This window comes from Lycium ferocissimum, unplaced genomic scaffold (assembly GCF_029784015.1).
Source record: "Lycium ferocissimum isolate CSIRO_LF1 unplaced genomic scaffold, AGI_CSIRO_Lferr_CH_V1 ctg11670, whole genome shotgun sequence".
Taxonomy (NCBI): Eukaryota; Viridiplantae; Streptophyta; class Magnoliopsida; order Solanales; family Solanaceae; genus Lycium; species Lycium ferocissimum.
In genome coordinates, this window is record NW_026713952.1 from 1 (window position 1) to 10,733 (window position 10,733).

The window sequence follows — 10,733 nt, forward strand, 5'->3', positions numbered from 1 at the left end:
AGAGCGTAAAATGAGGTTCGTCGGGTGTAGTTTCCAACGCAACAAATTGTTCATCAGTACGACATCGGAGTAGGGAGCTATCGGCATTTTAAGACGGATTGCTAGAAGCCTGTAAATCTACGCTAATTCTCTAGAAACTCACTTAAGGCCCACTAATTCAGCCCAATGGAGCCTACCCCGACCCACACACCTATAAATACCCCCTCTAACTCATCATTTTTCACCATTTCTCATCTCCACACCTCTCTAGAACTTCCCACAACATTCATCCAATAACCAAACACCCTAAACATATCCCAAATCCTCTAGAACATTCTTCCAACCTCCACAACATGCACATATATTCTTAAACGTATATATGACAATTTTGGTCTTTTTTATCTCACTTTTAACATAGCCCCAAATCCTAGAAGGCCCTAGAAACCTCTCTAACCACATTCCAACATATTTCCAAGCCTAAACCAAAGATCAAAGTGAAGATTAAAGTGGTTAAGGGTTCTAAGTGAGGTCTACACTTGTCTCCTCTTCTTGAAGATGTTTTGGTGAGTATTTTTAAGGTGAAGTAACCATGGAATTGAAGTGTTCTTGAATTTTGAGGTAAGATTTCATCTTAGTTTCATGTTTATGAGTTTGTTTGGTAATTATGTTAAGATTTGAGGAGAAGAAAAATTGGAGGAAAAGTTCAAATATGCATTTGATGATATTTTAATTTGTGAATTAACTTGAGTTATAATTATTAGTATGTTTAGAGCATAATCTTGTTATGAGGGATAATAATGATGTTAAGGAATGGTCGTATATGAGTGTATAAGGGATTGTATGAAGTTGTTGTTATGGATTGATTATGAAAAGATGTTTTGGGATTGAATTGCGTATAGTTTGAATGTAATCTTTGTATTATGGAATTGTTGATGTTTTATTGTGCTTTGGGAGTTGTTTTGAAGATTGGACGGAGTATAAGATATAGGGGAGATGCTGCCCGAATTTCGGCAGATTCTAAAGGAGGTTTAATTTGAAGGCTTAAGATAAGCATATGACAATAAGCCTAACAATAATATGAATTCTCTTGAATTTAGATTTACGAGCTTGGGAGGATAAGCGTTATGTCTTTCAAGGAGACCAAAAAAGTATGTTAAGGCTAAACCTTTCTTTCTAAAGGCATGATTCTTTCTTATGAACTCATACATGTTTTCCATTATATACTTATTCCCAAAAAGCTAGAAGTTCATGATTCTCAAAGTTCTTATATTGCTAAAGATAGACGTTTCGTAGGATGATAATGATGATGATGATGATTGCATTCTAGATATTCAAAAGCTTATAGTTTTGATGCTATTATGAGACTGTTGAGTTTATTTCATGATCTCCTTGATTTTACTCATTGTTGTTGATCTCACCTTATGTTACTTGTTCCTTTAAGGTGAGATATAGCAATGATGATTGTTCCATAACATAAATCGGAGGTTACCGACCTTACGTCACTCCGATAAAATAGTAGCTTTTAATTGGGCTCTCATGCATGCTACTTATATTATATATGTATATTAGATATGTATATATGGGATATGGGGAAAGGTGAGGTGTTATATACGCATAACCACCTGATCAGTTGGTCTACTCATCCCGGACGCGGGATATATGGTTAAGTGGATCGGGCTGTTTGTTCGCGACAACATATGTAATGATGATATTTATAGATCGGGCTGCACGTTCCCCAGCAATATAAAATATTTATGGATCGGTCTGCACGTTTGGCAGCAATATAAAATATTTATGGATCGGGCTGTACATTGCGCAACACTATTATTTATATATGTATGAAAAATGTTTTTTTTTTTAAAAGAAAGTGAGCATGCATGATATTCGCCTTAAGAGGCAATCAGATGTACAGGTTATCCTTATCTCATGTTATGTTCTATATCTCTTGTTATGTTATTATCCATGCCTTACATACTCAATACGTTATTCGTACTGACATCCTTTTGCTTGTAGATGCTGCGTTCATGCCCGCAGGTAGACTGGTAGACGGACCAGACCCTTAGGAGCTTCATCAGCGGAGTCTCAGGAGCGATCCATTTGTTTCGAAGCTGCAGTTCATCGGTATTACTCTTTGTGTATACACTTGGGTATGGCAGAGTCCTGCCCCTTCTTCATGATTCCTGTATTCTATATAGAGGCTCGTAGACAGATGTATGTAGCTAGATGTTCCATAACCTTATCAGTGCATATTGTGGTATAATATTTTAGCAGCCATGTCGGCTTGTGATGATGGGCACAGTTGTTAATGATTATATAGAGATGTGTCATTATCTTGTGATATATGCCCTTGCAGAGTATGATACCCATGAGTTATTTTTTTGGTCCACCTAGAAATGATTATGATGACGTATGTTCAGAGGTGCGTGGTAGGTTAGTTTTGGGTGCCCGTCATGGCCCTCTGGTTGGGTCGTGACATATAAAAATAAGGCGCGTAAGTGCAAAACTTTAAATATGCGTAATTTCACGCTCAGTTATCTGTTTTATGCAAAAAAAAAATTTAATTTTAATATTTTTCCGAAATCTTGCTTTTTTTTGAATTTTTTTTATTAAATAGATGAAAATTAGCGTAGTTCGTACAAAAGGAGAGTTGCAACATGATGATTTCCTAGGGTTTCACCCATCCTATTACTAATCTCGCCCAAGCACGCTTGACTTTAGACTTCTGATGGGATCAGGTGCGTTAGTGCTAGTATAATCGCATCCATCAGTCCTATTGCTCTAAATTCTCTTAAACCCTTTTCTCCCCTTCCCACTTCTCTAAAAATAAGGTCAGTAAGTGAAAAACTTTAAATATGCTAACTTCGCGCTCCGTTATACTTTTCATGCGATTCTTTTTTTTTTTTTTATGCGATCTTTTTTTTCCGAGATCTAGCTCTTTTTAAAAAAATATATATTAAATAGATGAAAAATAGTGTAGTCCGGATAAAAGGAGGGATGAAACACGAGGACTTCCCAAGGGGTCACCCATCCTAGTACTACGCTCGCCCAAGCAAGCTTAACTTCGGAGTTCATATGGGATTCGGTACGTTAGTGCTGGTATGATCACATCCATCAGTCCGAGGTCTCTTAAATCCATTCCTCCCCCTCCCCCTTCTCCAAAAATAAGGCGCGTAAGTACAAAACTTAAAATATGCGCAACTTCGAGCTCCGTTATCCGTTTTATGCGATTTCTTTTTTTTATTTTTAGTATTTTTTTGAGATCTAGCTTATTTCTCTAAAAAAATATATTAAATAGATGAAAATAAGCGTATTCGGGAGTAAAGAAGAGATGCAACACCAGGATTTCCCATGGGGTCATCCATCCTAGTACTATTCTCGCCCAAGCACTCTTAACTTCGGAGTTCTGATGAGATCCGGTGTGTTAGTGCTGGTATGATCGCATCCATCAGTGCTAGCGCTCTAAATTCTCTTAAACCCTTTGCTCCCCCTCCCTCTTCTCTAAAAATAAGGCGCGTAAGTGCAAAACTTTAAATATGCGTAACTTCGTGCTCCGTTATCCTTTTTATACGAATCTTTTTTTTTGAGTATTTTTCCGAGATCTAGCTTATTTTTCAAAAAATATATATTAAATAGACAAAAAAGAGCGTAGTCCGGACAAAAGAAGGGATACAACACGAGGAATTCCCATGGGATCACCCATCCTAGTACTTCTCTCGCCCAAGCACGCTTAACTTCGGAGTTTTGATTAGTTTCGGTGCGTTAGTGCTGGTATGATCGCATCAATTAGTCCTAAATGTTTAACTTCGGAATTAATGAAGGCCTCAAATTATGGAAAATAACTTCTTTAACTTGCGTATATGTTTGACACTAATCTTACTTTACTTTGACTTTTCAACAATAAAAATAATAAGACAGGCCTAAATGTCATGACATTTTGCGAAACGAGTGAGTCAAGTGATGTAGGAGAGGAAGAGTACGAGGAGTACGATGAGAAAATGATACTGCCTGAGGGTCTCGTAGAAGAGGTAGAGCAATTTGCAAATGAGCAAAAGCTGAACTTGGATGAAACAGAAGCAATCAACCAAAGAGATGAAGGAAATATCAAAGAGACTAGGATAAGTGCACATCTGGAAGAACCTCAGAAGGAGGAGCTGATAAATCTGCTAAGAGAATACGTGGATATTTTTGCATGGTCATATGCTGACATGCTGAGATTAAGTACCAGCATAGTGGCCCCTAGACTACCCATCAATGCGGGTTTCACGCCAGTCAAACAGAAAACCAAGCAATTTAAGCCGGATCTTAGCATCTGCATCAAAGATGAGGTAGAAAAACAGATTAAGTCTAGAGTAGTGGAAGTAACCTCATACCCCATGTGGTTGGCCAACATAGGGCCGGTACCTAAGAAGGATGGGAAGATCAGAATATGCATGGACTACCGAGATCTCAATCGGGCTACTCCCAAGGACAATTGCCCACTCCGAATCATCCACATACTCATCGATAACTGCGCAAAACACAAGTTACAATCATTCATGGATTGTTTCGCAGGATATCATTAGATTCTGATGAGTGAAGAGGATACGAAAAAACAACCTTCATCGCTCCATGGGGAGTACATCACTACAGAGTAATGTCGTTCGGTCTCAAGAACGCCGGTGCCACTTACATGAGGGCTATGACCACCATCTTTCACGACATGATCCATAATGAAATTGAAGTTTACGTGGACGATGTCATCATCAAATCAAGAGAAAGCTCAGAGTACACTACGCATCTGCGAAAGTTCTTCGACAAAATTCACAAATTCAAATTAAAATTGAACCCGACGAAATGTGCATTTGGAGTACCTGCGGGAAAATTGTTGGGATTCATAGTCGTACCGAAGGGGGATAGAATTAGACCCATCTAAGACCAAAACCATTTTGGAACTGCCACCTCCAAAGACGAAGAAAGAGGTCTTGGGTTTCCTGGGAAGATTGTGTTGACACCCAATTTTTGACCTCCCGAAGTTTATTTTAATCACTCAGACTCCCCGGATTCAAATAGAGCAAAATATCTATTTCCTGAGAGCTAAAATGATTTTATAAATTATTTAGAAAATATTTTCCATCTTGATTTGGTATGATAATTTCTATAAATATTATAGGTCATCTATCACATGTATACAAGTGTATATACACAAGTTGGCCCTTTTATTTTAAATCAGGACCAGGCCCATGTCCAATAATTGACATGACCCGGCCCAACAACCCTTAAAAGAGGTAATACCCTCATTTTTTACACATTCAGCAAACTAAACGACCCTTGAACTCTCAAATACTCTCTCCTCGTCTTCTTTGGGTAAAAACCCTAGGCGCCGTTGGTTGAGTATACTCTCTCTCTTGCGTCATTTAAGCCGGAAATGGAAATGGAAGGGGTCCACACTGTTCGTTTTAGTTGTGTATAGCTGGAAAAGGCAAGAGCATTAATGGCTCTGCCAAAACTCAACCATTTCCAGCATGGTTCAACCAAACACGGTATCAGTGTCATCTCTATCTTCGCTTTTTCTGTGTATACAACGGGAAGAACTAATTTTCTTTAATGGAATTTGTTTGTATCTGTGTTTGAATAGGCATTTGCCATTGGTTGAGAGGAGAATTGCGCGGATTAAGCCCATCTAGGGTGAAATCTGGCCGTATATCTCCTTTTACTTTCATTCTCGTTTGTTGATTGGTATATTGAGATTTAATTTGAGAAAAACCCTCAAAATATCACATCAAAGAAACCCTAGGTTTTGAGATTTTTTGGATCCTATCTAAAAGACCCCACATTTTCATTGTTACAGACCTGGAACTGAATATCACATATTCACACTAAAAACTCAAAAATTGGGGTTTTTCTTATTGCTAGAACCAAACCTTTTTCAGAGTTAAGTTTCAAATTTTAAAGTTTATTTCTTGTGTTTCTTGTTGTGATTTGGGGCTGAGTCTGAGGCAAAAAGGGGCGAAAATTTTTCCAAAGGTCCAATATCTCTTCTCGGCTGTGCAACAAGAGGTAATCTTCATTCCCTTTTTATTATTTTTCTTGTCTTATTTTTGTTTATGTGTGTTTTAATTCCTGTTTGTGCTTTAGTTCCATGTTTAATGTAGCTAGTTAGTGTTTAGCCTAGAGTTTCATGTTAGTTATTTTGTGTGTGTGTGTGTGTGTGTAGTTTTGCTTCCTATTTAGTGTAGCTAAATATGGCTTAACATTGGTCTTAACTCTAGGAATGAGTTTATTCTGCCCTTTATTGTATTCTGAGTTGTTTGAAATAGTATTGATATTAGGATGTGGTTAGCCCTGTAGTTTTTTCTGTAATAAAGAAGGTTAATCTAGCCTAAACAACATGATTACTAGACTGCTTGTGTGTATGTAGCTTGTTGATGGATCAAAATGAGAAGGGGTAAACTGCCTAAGCTCTGTTGTTTTAAAAACTGAATCTTACTTGGCACTTTTTGATTCTTAAACTAACTAAAGATCCTGTTAACTAAGCGTAGGAGTACTATTGCTTAATCTGTCTGAAATGCAGCAAATGGATATTGGTATGCCTTTATGTATGACATAGTATGATGATATGTTAAATAGCTATAGTTTGGGGCCTCTTGAAGACTATATACTTTGCTGTGAGTTCCTTTATGTTGAATGGAAAAGGAACTAGCTGTTATCTCAATACATCTAGGCTGTTTATATCCTGTCTAAAATTTTGTAGACACTAACATGCCTTATCTCAATCCTGTACATGCCTAAATACAACAAGTGTGCTTTTATTTTGGTTCTGTGTATGTCTAAGTACTGCTGTGTGTGTATACTTGCAAATATACTGTATTTGAGTTGTTTATGTATATGTACATTGTCAGTATACTTTGACTAAACACATTGATAAGGAGGTTAGTTGGTCATTATGGATCAAGCTTAAACCCTCCCCGGTGTTAGCTATGCCTGGGATTCCTAGAAATCCCTTGGAACTTGTGCAACATCGGGAAGGCGGGGGCAAAACCTTTCCAATATTAACCCTTTAAACATCCTTATGGATGTGTATACACGAAGTATACTCAAATATACATAATGTATACATAAGTCACTTGTTTGTTTTGAATATTGAAACTGCTCTGTTACTGGGCCTTAACCCATTCTTGTTATGAATTAAATTGTTAAGTTTGTGTGTTCTCCAAAATGGGCCTATATGTGATATTAATCTTTATCCTTCTTCTATGATGAAACACCTCTTGCATTTGGGCTTCTTTACATCAAATACAGGGACTGGGTCGAGGCCCAGTCCTAACTCTATTTTGGGCCTGATTTCGTATATTGGAAATGGAAGCTAATATTTATTAAAGGCCCAACCATGGGTGTAAATGGTGAAGGCCCATCTATGGGTAAAAATAGCACTAATGGGGAAGGTAGCCCATTAGTATTCTAAGTTCTTCTTTTATGTTTATTTGTTTGTATGGTTTTTTGTAAATTTAAACCTTATTATTAGTGAAACTCATGGATGTAGACACTGGGATTATCACCTAGTAAACTAGGAAATTAAGATAAAAGGAGTGCAATCTTTTTTTTTTTTTTTTCAAACTTTGACTCTAAAAACTGATTTTTGAACTCAACATCTTTTGAGTGAGCAAAATGAATTTTGACAAAACAATGGTAAACTGATTTTTTAAACTGGAACTCGTGTTGTTTTGTAATACTGAAGTTGTGTATAAGTTATACATAAATGGGATCACTTGAGAAACTGAAAACAAAATTTAGATTTCTTGACAGAAAAACGACTTGTTTACAACAACCCTTTGAGATGCATTTGCATAACTTGATATGTGGACCTGGAAGTCTACTAAAAACTGGTACAAAACTGAATACTTTGGGCTAAAAAGAGGCACGTTTTCTGGGCTGCATTTTTCTGATAAAAAAAATGGACTGAATTTGGACACTTAAATGATCTGGAGAAAGACTTGGACTTTTACATGGTTAAAAATGGACGTTTTGGGAGACTAGCCCATTTGTTGTATTTTGGACTAAAATACGTGATATTGTGGACCAAGTGAACTAGATCGAAAAAGTGATATTGGGCTTGAGTTTGAAGTTTGATGGATTTGGTATGTGGACTGCCAAGTTGACCTGTTGGGCTTCATTGATACAATTGGACTTAATATAAAAAAGACTTGTATTTTGTATATATATGTATATCAAAAACGAGAATATATCCCATATTTTCATATATAAGTACAAAAACCCGTAAGTACTAAACTCATCCCGTTTGGACTAGAATAGTAGTGACTCTACTCGGGGGGCGACCTCGGGTGTGTCCTAGTCTGAAAACGAAGTGAGTTGAACACTTGTGCGGATTTTTTGCACCAAAACCGCTTATTTATAAGGGGACCTTTTGCCTTAATTTTCTAAAATATATATATATATATAATGCTATACCTTTTGCGAAAAATTTTATAACACATAAGGAAATAAATAAACCTTGCAGTGAAACTCGTAGATCAACTGTATTCTATAGATCCTTTAATGTGGTGCGTAAAACCTTCCCTGGGGGATCACCTGAACCCTTACCTCGAACTCTGGTCTAAAAAGACTTTTTCTCGATTTGAAGAACTCTTTAACCCGGTTTTCCTAATATTCCTTTTGAATAAATTAGATGACGACTCTAAAACACTAAATATCCAATTTAGAGCACCAACAACCTCAGATTACTTTTACTCCTTAACCCGCGTAAAAGTGAACCGCAACAGATGACGACTCTGCTGGGAATATACTTAGCTTCTAACCATAAGGGTTTCATTATAATAGGGCTTATTTAACAATTATTTGTTTATGTGTTACTTTCTGCAATTTAAATTAGCATGCATCATATCATTATCCTGCCACCTTTGGCAAAAAGCATGGTTTCAAAGGGGACATGCAGGTTCACGGTCTAGCCTTCACTAAAAAACCCGAAACACCTTTTCTTTGGAACAAGTTGAACATTAAGTTGGTGTGTGGTCACTCAACGGCCAATAACGGTTCACCCCGAGTAGTCCGCTCGGGTCCAAGGTCAATTTAAAAAAACCTACTCTTGCATAAGCCTAAGATAGAGCTAAGCCAAATCCAACTGAGAAGTAGACTGGGTGGTTTGGATATTTTAGGCATATCCAAACCCGATAAGGAGACTACCTCATGTCAAGTACGGTCTATGACCCAAAAAATACCGCATATCATATTATGTGCTATTTGAAAACGTTTAAATGTGCCTATGAATGAAACCATTGCCTAGTGGGGGGGGGGGGGGGGAATTAACCTTGGGTTTTGTTTTGTAGATGTCGATCAATCTGTGTTTTGATACGGTCCTGACTACACCAGAGTTACTGTGGATTTGGTGGGGGCCAAATGTCCTCAGAAGAGAAAAGGGGAATTTCATGTCATTTACGAAATTTGACATCCATCATGACTATGACCGGTTGTACGGAATTGATAGAAGTAATTATCAGATTCTGGGATATGGACCGGATGGTTTTCAGATTTGGGGATGACGTTTAAATGACACCAACACTGGAGGAACTTAGGGATGTAATGACCAGTGTGGGCTCGGGGTTGAAAAGAAGAAAGAAACCCGACCAAAATGCTTTGATCCCGGAAAAACCCACCCACTCCCAAATTTGTAGGATGCTTTCTTTAAACTACTCCAATTTTGTCCATGGTCCCACCATACCCTTTAGAGAGTGGTACAGGAGGTTTGGAAGCTCGGATGGATTTGTTGAACATCCCGGAGAATTCAAGACTTATGCCGACTGGACGGCCACCAAACCCTTGGCTTTCTCCATTTGCTTTTTGGGAAATACGATATTTTCCAAAGAATGGTCCTTAGCCATAGATACCCGAGTCATTTCAGTCACCCATGCCATCTTTTACGGCATAACCCAAAAAGAAGAAACCAAATACTTTGATATAACCCCGATCATATTAGCCGATTTATGCCGAGCCCTGAGTCTCTGCCGGAATCATTACAAATACTTTCAAGGTTGTAATTTACTCCTGCAATGGTGGATCCTCAAACATATGGTCAAGGTTAGGGTGAACAACACTTAAGTAAGTCGGCCGAAAGGGACAGTCTTTAGGATTTTTGCCTGAACTTCGGAGAGCAAAACAGATAAAGTTGGACATTCACCTTCTCCAGATTGAAGGAAGAAAGCATTCAATGGATGTTTCATGACTTCGTATCCACTGAAGTTGTAGTTAAGGGAAGAAAGTGTCCATTTTTGCCGCTTATGGGAATTCGAGGGATTCGCCCTTATGCTCCTGCCCGGGTTCTGAGACAATTTGGGAGAATCCAAGTCGTACCCTAGATTGGAGGCATGGGAGATTTCATCATTGACTATGACATTGATAGACCACCGAGGGATTTGGATTGTGTCCGAGAATGGAAGGGCCGCATGATTTGGTGTTTTAATGCAGGAAAAGAAGGTGATTGCTTATTCTTCCAGGAAACTGAAGATTCATGAGTAGAACTATCCTACTCATGACTTGGAGTTGGAAGCTGTGGTATTTGCGTTGAAGATTTGGAGGCACTATCTCTATTGTGCTCGTTGTAAGGTATTTACTGATCACCGCAGTCTTTAGCATGTGTTTACTAAGAGGGATCTTAATTCTAGGCAGTGAAGAGTTGCTTAAGCATTACGATATTACTACCCTATATCATCCTGGCAAGGCAAATATGGTGGTAGATGCCTTGGGTAGGAAATCAGCTAGCATGG

General features: G+C 38.0%; 1 long non-coding RNA gene, 2 other non-coding genes and 1 pseudogene across 3 annotated transcripts; 1 reads left to right on the forward strand and 3 right to left on the reverse strand.

The window, feature by feature from the left end:
• Window positions 1–2,970: 2,970 nt before the first annotated feature.
• On the reverse strand, window positions 2,971–3,089 carry LOC132041783 (5S ribosomal RNA). The gene has a single exon (XR_009411242.1). It is a non-coding gene; the product is annotated as a 5S ribosomal RNA (ribosomal RNA).
• Window positions 3,090–3,304: 215 nt separating this feature from the next.
• On the reverse strand, window positions 3,305–3,423 carry LOC132041782 (5S ribosomal RNA). Its single transcript, XR_009411241.1, has one exon. It is a non-coding gene; the product is annotated as a 5S ribosomal RNA (ribosomal RNA).
• Window positions 3,424–3,642: 219 nt separating this feature from the next.
• Window positions 3,643–3,761, reverse strand: LOC132041784 (5S ribosomal RNA; annotated as a pseudogene).
• Window positions 3,762–5,283: 1,522 nt separating this feature from the next.
• Window positions 5,284–7,794, forward strand: LOC132041780 (uncharacterized). The gene is made up of 2 exons (XR_009411240.1): window positions 5,284–5,498; window positions 5,594–7,794. It is a non-coding gene; the product is annotated as an uncharacterized LOC132041780 (long non-coding RNA).
• The last annotated feature ends 2,939 nt before the right edge of the window (window positions 7,795–10,733 follow it).